Below are 21,741 nucleotides of genomic sequence, written 5' to 3' on the forward strand. Positions count from 1 at the left end.
AAGGGACTTGTGAGGACTTATGAAAGGGACTTGTGAGGACTTATAAAAGGTTGACATTGTTGTGCAATGTTTGAGTGACAAATTATTGAGTGATATTTGAAGGAACTGGATTTTTAAGTGAAATTTGTGATAAACTATGAATCTGTGCCTGGGGACGGGGATCTTCCTTCTTGCAGTTGCAGGTACAGTTAATGAGTGAAATTTTTATTTTGCAAATTTTCAAAAAAAATTGAACAACTGTTTTTAATTTAAAATTGAAGAATGTTGAATTAAACAGGTTTACAATTGCTTTAAATTTTACAGCTCAAAATTAATAGTTTCCGTAAGAAATGAGACTTTCCATTGAAAGAGTTTATGAAAAATAATATAAAATAAAAAGTTAGAATTTGAAATATTCTAAATTGAAAAAGCTCCATTGAACATTTTTTTAATGATTAAAAGCTTTTAGGATATTTTAGATTTGGTCCTTCAAAATTGAATTATTTGAGATGAATATATTCAAAATTTTTTAGTTTTAATTTACTTTGTTTAAAATTGAACAATATCGAAATGAAAGCCTTAATAGTTCAATGATTTTAAATTGAAAGTTTTGAAAATAGTACGTTAAGATTAAAAGTTGCAAAATTAAACGTTTGAGTTAAAATTAGTTAAATTTTTAGTCTTTTAACTTATCACTTTTATTTTGAATTTTAAATAAGTTTGGAACCTCAAAATTAACTTAAAAAAAATACTTTTTACGTCGAAAGCGTAGATTCCATAATCATGAAAGCTTCATATAGTTGATCATAGGTGGATTTTTTGGCTGGAAAATTTAACTATTTTGACAGAAAATTCAACTGTTTGGTTGAACATTAACATTTTTATTGAAGATTTGACTACTTACATTAAAATTCTACTATCTGACCAATAATTACATTAATTTATGGAAAAGTTAATTATTTGGTTGAAAATTTATTTATTTAGTTGCAAGTTCATGCATTTTGCTGAAATATCGTAATTTTTTGGTAGAAAAGTCATGTTTATTGGCTGAAAATGAACTTTTTTATGAAATTTTATTTTTAATTTGAAAATTCTACTCCTTTTTGAAAAATTCTTCTTTATATCCTGAAAATTTACCTATTTTGACAGAAAAATTAACTATTTGGTTGAAAACTAACTTTCTTATTGAAAATTCGAGAATTTTGTTAAACAAGTTATCTATTTGGTTAATAGTTGAACTATTTTTTTTAAAACTTAATTATTTGGTTAAAAATTCAACTATTTGGTTGGAACTGCAATTGGTTGGTTTAAAATTAATTTTCTTAAATTTAACTATTTGTTTGAAAAATAAACTGAGTATGTTAAAAAATTAACTTTGTGGTTAAGAAGTCAACTATTCAACTGCTTGGTTAATAATTCAACTTTTTTGTTCAAAAGTCAATTATTTGTTTAAAAATTCAACTATTTGGTTGTAAATACAATCGTTTGTTTTCTATTTATTTTTTTTAATTTAACTTTTTTTCAAATTCATCTGTGCAAGTAAAAAAATTGACGATGTGGTTAAAAAGTCAACTCTGGTTGTAAATTTATTTATTTTGTTGAAAATTCATCAATTTTGTGGAAAAGTAATCTTTTTTGGTTGAAAATAAAATTTGTGATGAAAATCCCACGTACAGGGTAAAAATTTCGACTGTATTTAAAAAAATGATTTTTTCCTGAAAAAATCATCTATTTTTACCCAAAATTCAACCCTTTGGTTGAAAACGAACTTTTTTTGTCGAAAATTAAAAAATCCTACTATTTAATTGAAAATTTAACTAATTTGTTTAAAATTTAAGTATTTGGTTAAAAAATCATAAGCTTAGATGAAAGTTCATGTATTTTGTGTAAAATTTGTCATTTTTAACAGAAAAGTCATATTTTGTTGTTGAAAATTCGAATGTATTATAAAAAATTCATCTTTTTTAATACAAATCTCAACTATTTTTACAGAAAATTTAAATATTTGGTTAAAAGTTAAAATGCAACTGTTTGGGTTATCATTAATTTTTTAAATAATATAACTATTTGCTTGAAATTTCGTGTATTTTGTTAGAAATTCTTATTTTTTGTAGTATAGTCATCTTTTTTGGCTGAAAATTATCTTTTCTGATGAAAACTCAACCTTTTGTGTGAAAAATTAGTCTCTCTTCTGAAAAACTCTTTTTAGCTCGAACATTCAACAATTTTCACATAAGTTTAAGCTATTTTGTTGTAAATTTAATTATTAGGTTAAAAAATCAACTAATTGGTTTTAAATACTATTGTTTGGTTTATAATTATTTTTTCAATGATTTAATTATTCCTGTGATAAATTATGTGCGAAAGTAGAAAAATTAACTTTGTGGTTAAAAAGTTAATTATTTTGTTAAAAACACAACTATTTGGTTAAAAATTCATGAATTTTATTGAAAATCCATTAATTTTAGTAAAAAAGCAATCTTTCTTGACTGAAAATGAAGTTTTTCGATGAAAATTTAAATTTTTGAATAAAAAATTCGACTCTCTTATAAAAAATTCGTCTTTGCAGCTTGAAGATTCCACTATTTTGATGGAAAATTCAACTATTGTGTTGAAAGTTAACTTTTTGGTTAATAATTCAAGGATTTAGTTAAAAATTTAACTATTTAGTTAAAAGTTTAACTATTTAGTTAAAAATGTAACTACTAAGTTAATAATTTAACTATTTAGTTAAAGATTTATTGTTTGGTTGAAAATCCAAATTTTGATGTTATTTTTCTATTTCACTTTTTGTCAATTTAAAATTCTACTTTTCGCTCTATATCAGAGTATTTCGGCATATTTTTAAAAATATAAAAATGTACATTTTGATTTATTAGAATAGGCTTTTGTGTCGGTTTGAATTTTATAATGGGCTTTTGAGGACTTATAAATAGGACTTGTGATAACTTATCAAAGGGGTTTGTGAAGACTTATAAAATGGGCTTGTGAGAACTTATAAAAGGGATTTGTGATTAATAAAAGGGACTTGTGATGAGCTATAAAAGGGAATTGTGAAGACGAATTAAAGGTTGACATTGTTTTACAATGTTCGTGTGAGGACTTATTGAGTGTCATATGAAGGAACTGTATTAACAATTATTTTAAATTGTTTTAGATTAAATTATTAGGACTGAATTGATTTTATTCTTAAATTATTTTTAATACTACAGTTAGACCAAAGCCTTAATAGTTGACCCTTTTTGCATTAAAAAAGTACGTAGAAAATATTCTAAATTCAAAAGTTAGAAATTGTGAAATTGCAAATTGAAGAGCCCGAATCAAAGCTTTTAACAAAATTATTAAAAGCTTTCACCATTAAATTTTACATTAAATCATTCAAAATTCAAGTAATTTTAGATGAAAACTTTAAAAATTGTTTGCTTTTTATTTAAAAGTTTTCAATTTGTAATAAATAAATTATTATTTCTTTTGCTTTTTTAAAAAGTCTTTTTTACAATTGAAAAAAGCTTCAATAGTTGTACGATTTTAATTTAAAAGTTTGGAAAATAGTCTTGCAGTTTGATATTTTTTATTTTGAAAACTCATCATTTTAAATGACGTAAATTTATAGATTCCTAATTAATCAGGGCTTGATAGTGGATCATAGTTGCGCTTTTTCAAAACGAAAGCATGCACAGCTGTATTGTGTAAAAATTTTAAAAAAAACATTCATATTTGGACTTTTTATAAATGTTCAGGCGTTTGTTTTAATTTTAGTTAAATAAGATCCTGGTTGGTATTTCTTAAGATATAGGTTTTAATTTATCCAAGCATCGATGCACTTTTCAAAAATGGAATTATTTGCAGCCTAATTCTTTCAAATTTGGAAGAAAAAATTTGGATTTTATGTCAATGTAACAGCATTCACAGTTGGACTTTTCTAAATTTTAAAGCTTCTATTATTTTGATTTTAAAATGATCAATTCATCTGGTTTGATGCGTGTAAATTTGAAAGCATTCAAAGTGGAACATTCAGCAAATAACAAGCCTTCATGATTGGGTATTTTCCAATGGGAAAACCTTCATAGTTGGTTATTTTCCAATGGCAAAGCCTACATAATTGCCCTTTAAAAAAAAGCATTCGGAGCTGGGTTGTCTCCAGTTTATCTAGTTGTCCTATTGTCAAAAACAGATATTTGCTTTTTGAGAAGACCTTTATGAGGCCCGTTTCTAAGTGATACGGACCTGCGACAACGCACCTACGCATGCATTGCAGCTCATTCCGAAATTTCTGGTGTAACACCAGAAATTGCATAAAGACCTTCCACAACTTCAGAAGCCCTTAAATAGTCTTGACCCAGGTTTGGACGGGGGGGTGGGGGAACTTACCCGGATCACATCATTTTCCATTTTGCATATATCACGTATGTCGTGAATGAAATAAAAATTGAATATGTGAAAAGTGGAACGTGATTTCTGGCTGTCTCCCGAATTGAAGTGTCCTCTAAAAGGAAAGCGATTTCAGGACGTAAGTGAAATAAAACAGAATGCGATGAAGCAGCTGTTAGCTATTCCGAAAAGTGCTTCCGAAGTAGGAGGATCACTGGAAGAACGTGGTGACTTCCGAAGGGGAGTAATTTAAAGGGGATCTCATCGGCATTGGCCAGAATTAACTCTCAGGTGTCGTTCATAAACTACGCAATTTATGACTATTTTTGACAGTCCCTTCCCTCCTAGTTAACAACCGTAGTTTTAGCTCCCCCCCCCCCCCTATAAGTACCATAGCCCAAAATTCTAAGACAACATAGGAAAGAGGGTGATTTTTAATACAAATAGTGTATTAATGGAGGAATAATAAATAATAGGAGCAATTAATGTTAATACCATCTCGAATTGAATATGAAACCTCTTAAATTCCTAAGATTTCGAGCAGAAATATATATATTGAATTTTCAACGAACATGACTAATTTTCGAACAAAAATGAAAAATTTGGCACAAAATTCATGTACTTGAATTTTGAAATAAAACATATGAATTTTTAACTGAAACATATGAATTTTTAACCAAATAGTTAAATTATAAACCCAAAATGTGAAATTTCCTGGAAGAAGAATAATTTTCTAGCAAAAACACAACTTTGAACCAAAAATATTAATTTTTAACAAGACTGTTAATTTTTAACCAAATACTTAAATTTAAATCAAATTTATAACCTGATCCAGAACCAAATAGCTGCATCTTGAACCAAAAACATGGGTTGTCAACCTAGAAGATTAATTTTCGACCAAAAAAGACAAATTTTTAACAAAATATATAAATCTTCAATTAGAAAAGATCGATTTTCAAGAAAAAAAATCAATTTACAATAAAAAAGGAAATAGTTACATTTTTAGTTAAAAAATAAAAAAATAAAGAAGTTTGCAGTGAAAAATTAACTCTGTTCTAAACAATATTTCCAGTTTTCTAATATAATATTTTTAAAGTATTGAAAATGAACCTCAATGTTTTTTTAATGTATCATTCTTTAGTCCTCGCTTTAGTTTAAAAATTATGAAAATTCCTTTTTATTTATCACAGGTTTCACAGTCTTTTCTCTTTTTCATGTTTTATGCTGTAAAAAAATTCATAATTTTAGGTTCAAAATACAACTACTTTGTTGAAAATTGCTATATTTTATTCAAAAATTAATATATTATTTTTTTAATAAAATCTTTTGCGGTTAAAATGCAACTCTCAGGTTAAAAAGGCATTTTTTGTTGTTAAAAATAACTATATACTTGGTTGAAATTTGATGTATTTTACTGAAAATTCGTCTTTTTGATTTAATTAAATTGTTGTTGATTTTAAACTGAAATCTTTTTTGGTTGAAATATCAAAAATTACATTGCTGGTTAAAATTGCCCTTTTTTGGTTGAAAATCAAATCTTTGATTGAAAGTTGAATAACTTTCATAAAACTTCTTTTTTTTTGGGTCGAAGATTCACAATTTTAGGTGAATATTAATCTCATTAGTTAAAAATTAAAAAACTTTTTTGCAAATTGTCTTTTTCGTTTGAAAATTAATGTTTTAAACCATAATCTTTAATATTTGGTTACAATTTTTTTTTGTTATCGAACATGTATACTTTCTGCTTGAAAATTTATATTTTTGGACTGAAATTTAAACTGTATTATAGAAAATTGGTTTTTGTTTTGTTTGAAAATTGATCTATTTTATTTACGGTTAAAAATTGATCTCTCTTAGTTTAAAAATAATTTATGTGGTTGAAAGTTCATCATATTTCTTGAAAATTCATTTTCTTGGTAGACTATTTATCATGTTAATTGAAAATTCAATTATTTTGTTAAAAATTAATAGATTTTGTTAAAAATTCGTATTTTTTAGTAAAAACTTAATCTTCTTTATTAAAAATGCAATGATGTGTTTTAAAATGGGTGCATTTGGTCAAGAATTTGTCTTTTTAGTGGAAAATTAATCTTTTGGGTTGATAATAATTCATTTTTTTGGTTGAAAATTCAACTGTTTTATAATCAGCTCGTTTTTTTTCTAAATTTAAAATTCAAAATTTTGGATAAATTTTTTTCTTATTATCGACTGAAAAATCTTTTTTTGGCTGAAAATTCAACTAGTTGTTAAAAAATTGATGAATTTTGTTAGAAAAGTTATTTTTTGGTTCTAAAATCAACTACATATTTAGTTAATAATGCATGAATTTTATTGAAAATTTATCTTTTTGGTAGAAATTTCATTTGTTTTGGTTACACATACAACTGTTTGGTTGAAAATGAATCTGTTTTGTTCAATAATTCAACAATATTGTTGAAAAATGGTCTTTTTTTGGTTTAATTAAAATTTTTAAAATTCATTTAAATAAAACTCTTTTCACCGAAAGATTATCAACTAATAAACTTTTTTTAATAAGTCATATTTTAGGTTGAAAGTTTCTTATTGTTAGAACACTTCTGTATTCCAAAAGCTATTCTTTCGGATGCTCCAAGAAGGAAACAGCATCGGCCCATTTATCGCAGCTTATACAGCAATTTCTGATGAATCACCAGAAATTTCACATGCAATTTGCACAATTTCGGCAGCCCTCAAACAGTCTTGACTTGACTAACTGTGATTTCTGGCTGTTTTCCAATTTAATGTTTTCTAAATTTTTCAGCATTCAAAGTGTAACATTGAACAATTACAAAGCCTTCATATTTGAAAAACATATGTATTCGAAAAACTAATCTTTTGGACGCTGTAAGTAGGAAACGGCACCTATTTATTTATCGCAGCTCAATCAGAAATTTCTGGTGAAACGCCAGAAATTGCAAATTGTCACTCAAGTGTATCTTATCATAAACTAAGATTTTTGTCCCAATGAGAATTGAAATTAGGATTGGATTTAAGGGAGTCGTATACGATTTATTTAATGAGGCGCTTCTTGTTCAGTGATGTGCATGACTGCACGAAGTGCATCTTGGAAAAAGATATGAAGCCTTCCATCGACTTTTGTCATTAACAATCGGCTAGGGTTCAGAAACTGCACGAAATGCCTGTTATGTCCTTATATGTATAGTCTATAGTTGTATACTAATGTACTTACATTCATATGTATGTGCACGCTGTGAAAGAGCGGACGCTCTTTTATCTTCTGTCGACAGTGCACCGGCTTTATTACCAAAGTAAACGTTTCAGATAATTTTCTTTCCAACCCTTTCTTTGCTTTTCATGGCGGCTTGACTTTCTCTCCTCAACCCCGTAGAGAAAAGTTGTGTAATCTTTAACGAGCACTTTTCACACCCTGCCCGGTTCGGCTTATTCTTCGGTAAAGGAAACTTCTTTTCTATGGATTTTTCATTTTTCCATTTTTAGTGGAATTAGATTGAAAGGGAAAAAACCTAATGTTCTTAGCAGATTTTAAAGCTCAAAATTCTCTGAAAATAGGGGAAAAAGGGTGATTTTTCAATGAAATAAGGAAATAATAGGGAAATAAATTTTTTAAATAAAATTATTGTAGATACTGTCTTGAATTCAGTGTTAAACGAATATTAACAATGTAGGTTATTTTTAAACCAAAGAAATTGATTTCTACTGGAAATGATGAATCTTCAATAAAAAAAAAGAATTCTTGACACAGTTATTTAACTTTCAACCAAAAAGATTAATTTTCAACTACAAAAGATCAATTTCAACCAAAAGTATTATTATTAAATTTCCAGTTAAGGAAATTAATTTTTTTCTAAAGCAACTAAATAGTTAAGTTTTTAAGTAAAGATATTAACTTTCAACTGAAGGGATAAATGTTTAAAAAACAAATCAGATTTTAAAATAAATTCGTTCAACTTACAAACCAGTTTAATTGAATTTTCCACTAAAAAAGATCAATTTTCAACCAAAAATGGAATAGTAAAATTGTGGGTAAAAATGAATAATATTCAACGAAAAAAGGTGAATTGTTAACAAAATAGTTAATTTTTCAACCAAAGATATTTTTTTTATATGAAATCGTGAATCTTTTAAAAAAAAATTTTAATAAGGTAGTTGAGCTTTCAACTGAAAAAGATCCATTTTCAACCAATAATGATACATTTTCAATCAGATAGTGGAATTTTAATTTAAAAATATCAATTTTCAACCAAAAAATGTAATGGTGAAGTTTTCATTAAGGAATATTAGTATTCAAGCAATGAAAAAGTTAAATCTGCAACCAATAAAATCTATTTTTAACAAAATATTTGTTCTTTGTATCAAGAATAGTTAAATTTTCAGGTAAGGTTATGATAGTGGATTCAGTTAAAAGGATTAATATTAATAAAAAGAGAAGATTTTTCAACAAAACAGTTAATTTTTTAACTAAAGAGGTGAATTATTTATTAAAATGATGAATTCTGCACAAAAAAATAAATTATGAATAAATTAGTTCAACTTTTAATCAAGCATAAATGCATTTTTACCAAAAAATTAATTTTTAATAAAGTTTTTTACCTGCCAATCAACCATAGACGAATTTTCAACCAATAAGATTAATTTTCTAGAAAATAAAACTATTTTTTTTAAATCCATGAATTTTCACCAGGATATTAGAATTTTTAACAAAACATTTAATTTTTGAACATAATACTTAATTTTCTACCCGGAAAGATGAAGTTTTAACTGAAATTATAAAATTTTAACCAAATCAAAAAAGGAGTTTTTAATTAAGTAGATCAATTTTCAACAAAAAAATATTTTTCCTTTTAATCGAAAATAGTTAAATTCAACAAAAAAGACGAATTTTTAATAAAATAGTTAAGCATATTTTTTTTAAAATAACAATTTTCGAGAAAAAACCGCTAATATTACATAACAAAAAGTGGTTTAAGATTGTAAATCTTCCTTTAAATCTAATTTATTTTGTTTAAAATAACTGATTGACAACATAATTCTAGAATTGTGAAAAATTGTGAATATTCTTTAAAATCTAATATTTTTCATTTTATGGATTTCTTAAATTATCGATTTCCAATAAAAAACGTGAAAATAATCTACTGTTAAAAAATTGAAAATCTTATTCGAACTATAATGAATTTTAATTTTAGAATACCAATTTTTTGCGTAAAATACTAACGTAACATAAAACTGTTAACAGATTATGAGCCTTCAAAGTGGAATGAATCTTGTTTAAAAATGACAATGTCCGATTAAACGGTACCAAAATAAATAAACGTAAATAATTTTTTAGAAATGTTTAATCTTTAAAATATAATCTTTTTTAGATTAAAACTATCTATTTCCAGTCTACAGTGCTATTATAACCTAAAATTGTTGAAAATTGCAACTCTTGATGATTTTCACTTATAAATGCTAATTTCCGGTGAAAAAGCTAACGCAGCCCAACATTTTGAAAAATTTGAAGTCTTTTTCGAAACTTTACGATTTTATGATAAAATTATCAAAAAGATAACTAAATCACAGCACAGCACTAACATAAAAAACAAGTATAACATTATTAATTTTTAGATTTAATTTTCAAAATTTAAGACATTTAAATTTATTTGGTATTTTTGAGATGTATCGTTTCACCACATTTTTATTTCAACTGTGATTTTTATAATTATTTCATTATTTATGAAATCAATTTTTACTCAGTACATTTTAAATATTTCTTGGCCCCTTTTTTTTAAAGTTATAATGAGGCTAATCTTAAATAGCAACCAATTTCTCTAATAAAAATACCTTTAACAGATTCTCTTGACGTGGCTTATGACGTGACGATAATCGAAAATTATTTATGGTATAAGTTCGATGGAGCGACCCTTTGAAAATTGAGTAGCAAGTAATTCCTCTACTTCCTTGGGAGTGCCGTTCGATTTTCAAAATTTTAAATTGCAAGAAATGACAATTTTATCATGATGTTAAATTTATAAAAAAACTGAAATAAAAATTTATATAAAATTTGTTTAAATTCAATTAAAGTTTTCGTGGTTTGAAATATTCAAGTTTTCCAACGTTTTTGAGCCGAAAAATATGAATGAAAAAAAAATTAATTTTCAACCAAAAAGTTGCAATTTTTTTACCATAAAGACCTATTTTATACAAAGAAGTTAAATTTTTAACTTGAGAATGTCACTTTTCAAGAAAAAAGTTAATTCCTAACCAAATAGTTAATTTTCGAACAAAAACGCATGTCCTTAAAACAAAGAAGGCAACTTAAATAAAATAATTGAATTTTCAATCCAAAAAGATGAATTTTTTAACAAAAGAGTGAATTTTTTAACTAAATTAGTTGAATTTTTAATTTAAGTTGATGAGAACCACTTGCTGCTATAGATTTCTCAGAATTTTCTATTTAAAAACAAATGAATTAAAATACAATTTCAATTTGTGGCTTTATCTTAATATTAAAGGAATTCGCATTAATTCCCATAATTTTTCAGAAACTATTGAATAATTTAAATAATTTTTCTGATAAATTTACATACAATTTCATTAAATAGTAAAGTATTTGTTGTAGGTTTCAGGTTATTTTCCACAATTAAATTTCCTAAGTTAGGTACCATGTCTAAAGCTTATTCTTTAAGTTTCCATCGTAAAGTCAAAGTTTCGATGAAAGCAGTAAGAGGCCACTTTTTTTAGAACTACACCACTGAATAGACAGCGACTGAGAATAATATTTTGCGTAATAGTTCTATACATTTAATCTCTATTTAGCAATGTAATCCTAAAAAAGGTCAATGAAGTTATCATTTTCGAATATTCTACGAATTGGTGTAATCGGTATTTACGTGTAGATGTTTTGTTAATATTTTGGGTAGTAATTAAGTTTTACACTTAATCTTTCTTTCTTGATACAAATACTTACATAAATAATTAGACCTTTTACTTTATGCATATTTTATTATTCTCTGTTTTTATTATCATGAAACTTGGTAGACACAGATTTTTAGGGTCTCTGAATCCGAATCTGGCATTATAACTCAAAAATTCAAAATGGCAGATTCAATATGGCGGTGCGAAATTACGTAAAATTGGCTGATTTTCATGAAACTCGGCGCGTTAAAGATAGTTAGGTACCTGAATCCGAATATGGTATAAAAATTTCAAAAATTAAAAATGGTGGATGTGATATTGCGAACCAACATTTGGAAAAGTCCAATGAATTGGCGGCTTTCAACGAGAGTTTGTACTTAGTATTTTTTCGGTTCACTGGAAAAAATCTGATGTCCATATTCAAAAATCCATTAGTCATTGTCATAGGGAACTAACGTCAAGTCAACCCTCTATCCAATTTTCATCATCGCCATATTGGATCATCACTTTAGGAATTTCAAATTTGGACCTCGAATTCGTGTTCAGCGACTCAAATAACCTTCTAGTCCCCATTATTATTCAAATTCGCAAACTTATAGGATCTAGAAAAATGTTTGGTCGGCATATTGGATCAGCTATTTAAAAATTTAAATTTTTGACCTTGAATTCGTATTTAACGCCCCAAGTAACACCCTAGTACCAATTTTTATTCAAATCCGCACTCATTGGATTTAAAAAAATGTTGGTCGCCATATGGGATCAGCAATTTCAGAAATTTTAATTTGGACCTTGAATTAATATCCAGCGACCCACATAACCCCTCAATACGAATTTTCAATTCAAATACGTCAATTCAAATACGTCAATTCATTCGATTTTTCAAAAATGTTAGTGGCCATATTGGATCAACCATTTTGAAATTTCGAATTTTTGACCTTGAATTCGCATTCGGCGATCCAAATCACTCCTTTAGAACTATTTTTCAATTAAAATCCGTCAATTCATTGGCTTTTACAAAAATTTTGGTCGCCATATTGGATCAATCACTTTGAAATTTCGAATTTTGACCTTGAATTCGTATTCAGCGACCCAAATAACTCCATTGTACTAATTTTTAATGAAATACATCTATTAGAACGTTCCACACATTTTGGACCCACTTTGTGATTTTCGGTATACACAGTAAGAGGATACTCTCCGTTTTTCGTCTAACATTGTCCCTTAGAGGAGAAGTGAGGGAATATGTGGGTAGGGAAAGAAAGATGGAAAACGAGGTGAAGTAAGGGGAGAGTAAGGAAGGATAAGTGAAGCATGAGAAGTAGGTGAATTGAGGGAATGGGAATTATGGTAAGTGAGTGGAAATTAAGGGAAGGAAATCAGGGGAAATAAAGGACGGGTGTATAGTGTAAGTGATGGGAAAGGATGGGAAAGGATGGGAATTGATAGGAAGGAAGGTAAGGAAAATTAGAGCAGGGAAAAGTAGAGCAATTGAGGGGAATGTCTGAGGGGACATTGGGGAAGTGAGAGGTAGAAGTGGATGATAAGGAAGCGAAGTGAGGAAAATAAGAGAGGAGGAGGCTAATAGAGAAAAATAGCAACCAAAGGTAAGTGAGGGGAAGGGAATTAAAGGAAGTAAGGAAAAAAAATTAGGTGTAGTTATGGGGAAAAGAAAAAATTAGGAAATATGGGAGGAGGAAGTAGAGGAATTGAGGGGAATTAATTACAAAGGAAGGAGATAGGGGAAGCAAGAAAAATTAGAAATATGGGTAAGGAAGAAATAGGAGAAGCGAGTGGAATTGAGGAGAAAGGAAGTAGGAGTAGTGTGAGAAAGTAAGGGGCATGTACGGAGGGAGGGGAAGCGAAAGGTGCGATGAGGGCTGAGGATGTAAGAGTCGTCAAGGGAAAAGTAGAGTATGAGGGGGGTGGGGGTGGGGGTGGAGTGAACGACTTAATGACTGTTTTAAGGCTACGAAACTCCTTTCTGTAATTGCGCGACGCCTACTTTGACTAATTTTTCAATTAATTTTTCATAATTACGTTTGTACCATTTCTTGGTCTGATTCTGAGAAAATTAGAATGAGGGAAATCTTAAATAGAAGAGAATTTCTATAAGACCTCCTTTAACAGATTCGCTTCATGTGGCTCATGACGTGACGATAATCGAAACGTATTTATAGTATAAGTTCGATGGAGCGCCTTCTTTGAAAATTGAGTAGCCAGTAATCCCACTACTTCCTTGGAAGTACCAGTCGATTGCCAACTCGGAAGTTTGATTCTGCTCCTTTCATTTCACCAACGTCTATAAGATCATTAGCTCGTAATTTGATAGAGAAAATAAACCAAAGTTCAGTCAGATTTCTGTAAAAAGTTTCCTGCAATCTTGTCTGCTGAGTTATAAAAGTTGAATAAGGTCTATTCTATCGTCTTTAATTACTTCTTTCAGGAGATCCGTAATTCATTTCTAGTTTAATTATTAACTGTAGAATTTAAATTTAATTTGTCAGTTTTTTGGTTCTGAATGCTTTCAAATAGAACATCTAATAGGTCCTTTATTCATATACGTAATTTTTGGAAATTCGAAAATGATACAAATAACTCGTAATCATTTTTTAATGAAATTGAATTTTTTTGCTGGAAATATGAACTATTGCATTAACTATTGGAAAATTTGGTTTCACGAAAATAAAATAATGTTATAAGTTCGTAGGAAGAATTAAAATAATTATAAGAGATTATTTTAAAATATTTTAAAAGATGTTCAAAATTGTCAAGAAAGAATCTGAAAGATAAAAAAAATAACTTTTTAAAGATGCGTTTGAAAATTTTTTATTTTGAAAAATCAATTTTACGAGAAAATTAAAAAAGGATTTTAAACATATAATACGATTTCCTAAAATTTAAAAAAAGAGTGTAGAATTTCAGACTTAAAATTTTTTTTGTAAATGTAGATTTTTAAAGATTTCGAAGATAAACTTTAGAAACTTTAAAAGAATTTCGAAGGTTTCAAGAGAATAATCAATTTTTTTTTCAATTCCTGAGAAAATTTAGAAGATTATAAGTCAGTTTTTTACATTTTGAATGGTTTTTCAAAATTTTAAGAAAAATTCCGAAAATTTATCAAATATTTCTTATTTTCTTCTAAACGTCTAAATGTCCTAAACACCTTTCAGAAAGACTCGATTTTTTCCTAATATTTTATAAAATCCTATAAAATAGAAATATACTTTTTTAAATCTTCTGGATTCTTTTTTGATTATCTGAAATATTCAAAAGTATTTTTTTATTATTCTCGAAAATTGTACAAGTCTTATTTATATAAATTAAAAAACAAACTGATAATACTTATTTTCTTGTTCAAATAAATAGTTATTTCAAATTTTTATATTGTATTGTTATTAGTCTTATTTTGCATTTGTTAGTGTTTTGAAAAAAGTGTTTAATTGAAGAATAGCAATTAGTACTTATATTAAGTAACTTTAATATTTGTATGACTAAAAAAATATAAAAAAAGTATTCACTGTTACATCAAAATAATTTTTTATTTATTTCAAGACAATTCTTCATACTTAAAAAACTTTTTTTTTAATTTAGAAAACGTCTATTACGTTTTAAGCAAACACTACAAGACCAATATAATAACATTTTCAGGGGTTCCCTCGCACTGGCCTTGTTACTAAATCGGTATCTTCGAAACGTAAACAGTTAGGGACACTTGAACCGTTTTCGGTCGGCATGCATAATATTGCGTAATATACTCGACTGAGTACTCGCGCACTCTAACTTCTTCCGGTTTCTATGGGACCTGGAGTGTTATAGAAAAAATGTTACGCAAAAGTGGTGATGGAAGGGGGGTGTGGTACAAAGAAAATGTTACGGTTTGTTATATGGAGGGGGGGGGGTTAAAGGTCAAAAATATTGTTACGTAACATGTGACAGCTCTCTATGCAGGTCTTCCCAATTGGTGATAATATTCAAGGTCCTAATGCGACCAAGTGGACCACATTTATTCAACATGGCCCACTCCGAGGCCCACTCAATCATTGGAAGACAGGATATTAAAAGTGACATTGGATTCCACACATTAATTCGGTCACTATAAATTGAGGGCTGATTTACGCTTTAATAAAAAGTAATTATTGTGCTTTCAGACGGTGACGAATCAATAAATTAAACCACATCCAAAATATCAATGACCGAACTTTTGATCGAAAAGGGTTTTAGCTATGTATAAATTTTCAAAATGTTAGAAAAAAAAATTTGAAGGAAAAAATGCCCTTAAATTGTTCGTTTACTTTATTCTCAAATCAATATGATCATAATTGTAGTTGTCAACAAAATTTTTAATTCAAAGTATTTATACATTGGAATTTTTCTCAATCTTGCACAGAGAGAAATTTCAAGGGATTAATTCAATGAAGCGCATGATTTTAAAGCTATAATTTTTACGTGCTTTAAAGTCTCAGACTCTATGATCTGAAAGCATAGAATTCGAGACCTGAGTGCAAAGGAGCGTGACCTACTGCCTGAAACTTCGAGACCTATGCTTTAAAAGCAAGGGTTTCGAGGTCTGAGTTATCGCGTCAAAGCGTGATGAAATCAAGGAGCAGTGCCACGAATTAATCACTCGAAATTTCTCTACGCGTGAAGTTAACAAATTTCTATAATTTATAGACACACTTTTAGAAAGAAAAATTTAATAATTTAATGATTGCTGAGTTAAATATTTATTTCTTTTGGTTGAGAATTAATTTTTTAAAGAAAAATTTAATTATTCTAGTTGAAAATTAATATTTATGGTTGATAATCCAAATGATTGGTTAAGAATCCATATTCTTTCTTTTTTGGTTAAAGTTGAATTATCATGTCAAAAATTATTTTTCTCGTTAGAAGATTCATTGTTTGACTTGAAAATTCCTCTTCTTCATTAAAAATTTAACTATTTTGTTGAAATTTAAGTATTCCATTTCTGAAAATTTTATCATTTTTTATTGCAAACTATACTATTTGGTTAAAAATTCTTTGTTTGATTAAAAGTTATTTTCAACTAAAAATTTAATTATTCCAGTTTTGTTTGAAGTTTTATCTTTTTTAGTTGTGAATTAAACTATTTGGTTAAAAGTTCAACTCATTTGATAAAAATTAAACTATTTTGTTTACAATTAATATTTTTAAAAATTTATTTTTAAACTAAAAATGTAACTAATCCATTTTTGTATTTAAATTGAAATTTTTCTAGTTGAAGATTCATGCATTTTGTGAAAGATTCGATTTTTTTTGTTGTTGCTGAAAATTAATCTTCTTGATTAAAACTCATCTCTTTGGCTCAAAAATCGAATTTTTTTGTAAAACATTAATTTTTAACTAAAAATTTAAATATTTACTTTTGGTGTAAAACTGATCTCTTTTGTATTGGAAATTCTAAAGTTCAGTTTGAAATTTTATCTGTTTTAGATCAAAATTTAACCCTTTGGTTGAAAATTGAACTATTTTGTCAAGTGTCTTTTTTTATTCGTCATGAATATTTTTCGTTGAAAATTTAGGTATTTTATTTTCGGAAAATAACTCATTTTTAATCGCAAACTAAATTATTTTGATGAAAATACTTTTCTTATTTGTTTGAAAATTAGTTTTTATTTGAAAATTTAATTAATGTGTTTTTGTTCGAAAGTGGATACATTTTGTGTTGAAAATTCATGCATATTGTGTAGAAGATTTGTTTGTCGTTTTTGGTAAAAAATTAAACTTCTTGGTTGAAAATTCATCTCTGGTTGAAATTTTAACTATTTAAAAAAAAAATTTTTTCGTTGAAAATTTACATGGTCGGTTCGAAATTTGATCTTTTTTCGATGAAAACTCATCTCGTTGTTTGAAAATTCAACTAATTTAAAAAAATTCTTTTTCTTGGTTAAAAATTAGTTTTCAACTGAAAATTTAATGATTTCAGTTTTGTATGAAAATTCATCTTTTTTTAGATCGTACAGTTTTTATTATTGGAAAACTTTTCAGCTTGACACCATTCAAATTTTATCGCATCAATATTTTTAAAAGTTTGAAACTATCTAAAATAGTCAGGTAAAGATGGAATTGCTTCCAACCTCTATCACGGCGTGCTTTAACCCCCAGGGAGTGAGACTGAAACAAAGATTTGGTTTGCAGTTTTGAAGTAGTTTTAACACGCTTGAATTTGACGTCGAAATGCTTTGTGTTGAAGTTAGTTTCTCAGTTTCCTTCACTGATATGTGGATGTGAAGCACAGGACTGGCGAAATAACATTTTTCTGGGTATGGATTTTTCTTTTATTTCCTCGATAGTAATGAAAGGGGATGAATTGAAAAAATGTCTTTTAGTAGTAATTCCCATTTCAGGGTGAGGTACTCCATACCGTCTACGAGCGATGGTCAGGAATTCTATACAGTCTACGAGCTATGGTCTGGAACTCCATTTTGTCTACGAGATATGGTCTGGAACTAAATATCTTCTGCGAGCTATGGTCTGGTACTCCATACCGTCTAAGAGCTATGGTATGGAAATCCATACCCGCTATGATATAGAGTGTGGTATTCCATACTCTATACGATCTAGGGTATGGAATTACATACTATTCCCGATCTATGTTATGGAACTCTATACGGTTTAAGAACAGGGGTATGTTATTCCATACCATCACCTATTTATGGTATGAAACTCCATACCGTCTACGAGCGATGGCATGGAATCCTATAACATATATGATTTATGGTGTAGAATTTCGTAATTTCTACAATCTAGGCCTAGATTATAAAAGTTTATATCGTCTATGAGCTATGGTATGGAACCTTATACCGTCTATGATCTATGCTCCATTATTTTAATTCTCTCTACGATCTAGATTATGAAATTACATACCGTCCCCGAGGTATGGTATGGAACTTCATGCCGTTTACGAACTATGGTCTGGAACTCCATACCGTCTACTATTTAGAGTCTGGAATTCCATACAGTCTACGGGCTATGTTATGTAAATTCATACGGTCTAAGAGCTATGATATGCAACTCCATACCAACTAAGAGCTATGGTCTGGAACTCTATACCGTCTACGAGTTATGGTCTGAAATGCCGTACCCTCTAAGATCTATAGGATGGAATTTCATCTCCTCCGCGCATATTCCACCGCCTCTGGAGGCGCACTTTTATCAAATCTCATTTCCAACGTTGTGAGAATAGCATAAGGTTCTTTTTCACGCGAGTAGATCTTCTCTTCCTCTCGTGGGCCCCTCGCGGCATGATCCCTCATACACTCCTTTCACTGCCATTATACTCGGCTTTCTTTTGTATTTTCACGCGTCTAGTGGGTACGAGCACAAGAGTACTAAATATAGAGTATACAGTCGAGTCAGTGTATCCTACTGACGGACAAAAGTAACTTGTTGCTATTAGCGTTCATGAGAGGCGGCAGGCGGGTGTATTATAAGATCTTGTGCGACAGGCAACCATAAATTATCCTAATGGCATGGCAACAGAGATTCACGCATTCGAAAAAAACCCATAAAACATTCTTCCTGGGAGAACAAAAAAAGTATATCGGGATCGCTAGGACTGAAATTCAAAGGGAGGAAATCCTGATTTGAAAATGTTGTATCTTCTTTAATTTAGAGAATTAAAATTGAGTTTTGAAAGTTTTCATAGTTGCAGTTTTTCAACTGGAAAGCTGGAAAAGTTTAGAATTTTTAATTTTCGCATCTTGTCAATTTTCGAAATATTCTAATTTGAAAATGTTTATGGTTCGACATCGGGTTCGCCTTTTTTAATTTGAAACTGTTAATATTTCGACGATTTTTTGCCTGATCTATAATTTCTGAAAATAAGGAAAAGTATGTTCTTTTTATGGAGTTAAATGCATACTTTTTTGGAAGAAGTTGAATAAATTGTATCTGAATTTTTTTTCTGTTTGAATCAAAGAAGCAGGTTATTATTTTTTTCATGAAAAATAATAAAGTGTTTTTTGGTTTAAGCTAAACAAATTTCACGTTCAAAATATTAACATTTTTTTAAATGTGTGGGCATATACAACAAATTTTAAATTAAAGAAAAATGGTTGCTTGAGTTGCTAATTTCTTATTATCACACGCTCTAATTTTCGAACCAATAGGAACATATTTTTGAATTTTAAAATCAACCATTTTTGTTTGTATCTTTGCGGATTTTTCGATTTTTTAATTTAATTATGAATGTAAGAATATATTAACAAATATAGTGAAAAATAAGCAATCTTAAGAATATTATTTATTAACAATTAAATGTTATTAGTAAAAAATAATTCAAAATATTCTGTCAGGTACCCAACAAGAAAAATCAACTACTTTTATTATTATATTTTTTTATTTATTTTTTTATTTATTATTATATTTTATATTATATTTTTGGTTAAAAGTTCAAAAACTTGGTTGAAAATTCATTTTTTAGATCCACCTCCTTGATTGAAAATTGATTAAAAATGGTTCTTTTCTAGTTGGAAATTTATGCATTTTGTTAAAAATTCGTTTTTTAGATCGAAAATTAATCTTCTTGGATGAAAATTAATCTTTTTTTATTACAAATGCAGCTGATTGACGTTGCACTTTTTTGTTAAAAAATAAAGTATTTGAATGAAAATTTAACTTTTTGTTAGAAAATTAAATTTTTTGTTAAAAAATCATATTTTCAGGTTGAAACTTAAACCGTTTTGTAGATAATTTGTCCTTTTCGCCTTAAACTTCAACAATTTTGTTCAAAATTTGTCTGTTGGTAAAACATTACTCTTCTTGCTGGAAAATTAATCTTTTTGGTTTAAAATTTAACTGTTTATTTAAAAATTCATCTTTTATAGTTGGTTGAAAATTAAACTATTACATTTTTAGAAAATAAATCTATCGGGTTAAAAATTATCTTTTCTTGAAAATGTGTTTTTATCAGATTCATAATTTTAGATGAATATGTAAGTATTTTGTTGAAAATTGATTTTTTGTTGTTGTTAAGAATTACTTATTTTAACTAACAATGTAACTTTTCCATTTTTGGCTGAAAGTTGATATCTTTTATTGAAACTTGATATTTTCTAGTTGCAAATCCATGTCTTTTATTAAAATTTTGCCTTTTTCGGATGAAAAATCATTTTTTTATTGTTAAAAATGCAAATGTTTCAGTCTAAATTAATTTGGTTTGGTTGAGAATTCAACAATTAGTTAAATAACTAAACTTTTTGTATGAAAATTAATTTTTTCCTAATTCATATCTTTGCTTTAAATTTAACAATATTGTTGAAAATTGAACTATTTGCTTAAAAACTTATCCTTTTTAGTTGAAAATTTAATCAATTTGTAGATACTTTGTCCTTTTGGTTTTAAAAGTCACGCACTTTGTTAAAAATTAATATTTTTTAGTAGAACATTAAATCTCTTGCTGAAAAATTGATCTTTTTGGTTGAAAAGGTTAAAAATTCGTCTTTTTTTGTTATAATTCAACTAGCTTGTTGAAAGTTGAACTAGTTTATTAAAAATTCATATTTTGTTAACATTCACTTCTTTGCTTTAAAATTGAACTTTTTTGTTAAAAATTCATTATTTCATTAAAAATAAATTTTTTAAGCAGAAAGTTACACTACTCCAGTTTTGGTTACAGATTTATCCTCTGTATGTTGAAAATCAACTTAAATTAATCTTAAATCAACTTTAATTCCGTTAAGAGATAGAGTTTATAGATTATTATAAACAGTAAATTCCTGGTTTTGTAAATTGTGCGACATCTTGGGGGGGGGGGGGGGGGGGGGGGGGGCAATTATAGTCTACAAAATCGCCGCCGATGATTGAAGCCTTGGCTAAAATAAAATACGTTTATAAGAAAGATCTATAAGAATTGATACTAAAAGGAAGATGCTTCTTAATGTAAGCATATTAAAAGGTGATGTGTAAATGGAGTCACCTCCCGCGGAGTAATCGGCGGGCAATAAAGCCATAAAGTCTTTACAGTTGTAGGAATGCTACCACTGTAGGCTCGCAGCCTAGCAGCTTATCGCTCCTGTATTATATTCCCTATATTGCACTATATACTTTTTATTTAATTTTCCTTTTATTACTTTCTGTCGAGTCACTCTGTTATAAACAAAAAGGCTATTGCAATTGAACTTATCCAAGGACAAGAAATACGAGAAATTAAATGCAAACATTTATGAATACTAAAATCATACGCACTCTGATAGGGGTAAGCATAGTTGAGGGCCCGGATCCAAGAACCGACTATAACTTTCTGGTGCTCCTTTCCACTCTAGGTGCCACAAAGTTATAGCTGGATCTTTGATCCTGAAAATATCACTAACAAGTCTTGAACTCGCACTACTATTGATAATTTTTGACACAACTTTTATGAAAACAATGACACTAACGCTACGAGGGTAGTTCAATAAGTCCTTAGAATGAAGTATAAAAACAATTTTTTTTGGGTAAATTTTTTTTTATTTTTCAACATAATCTCCTTGGAGCTCT

Source organism: Belonocnema kinseyi, chromosome 10 (genome assembly GCF_010883055.1).
Source record: "Belonocnema kinseyi isolate 2016_QV_RU_SX_M_011 chromosome 10, B_treatae_v1, whole genome shotgun sequence".
Classification (NCBI taxonomy): Eukaryota; Metazoa; Arthropoda; class Insecta; order Hymenoptera; family Cynipidae; genus Belonocnema; species Belonocnema kinseyi.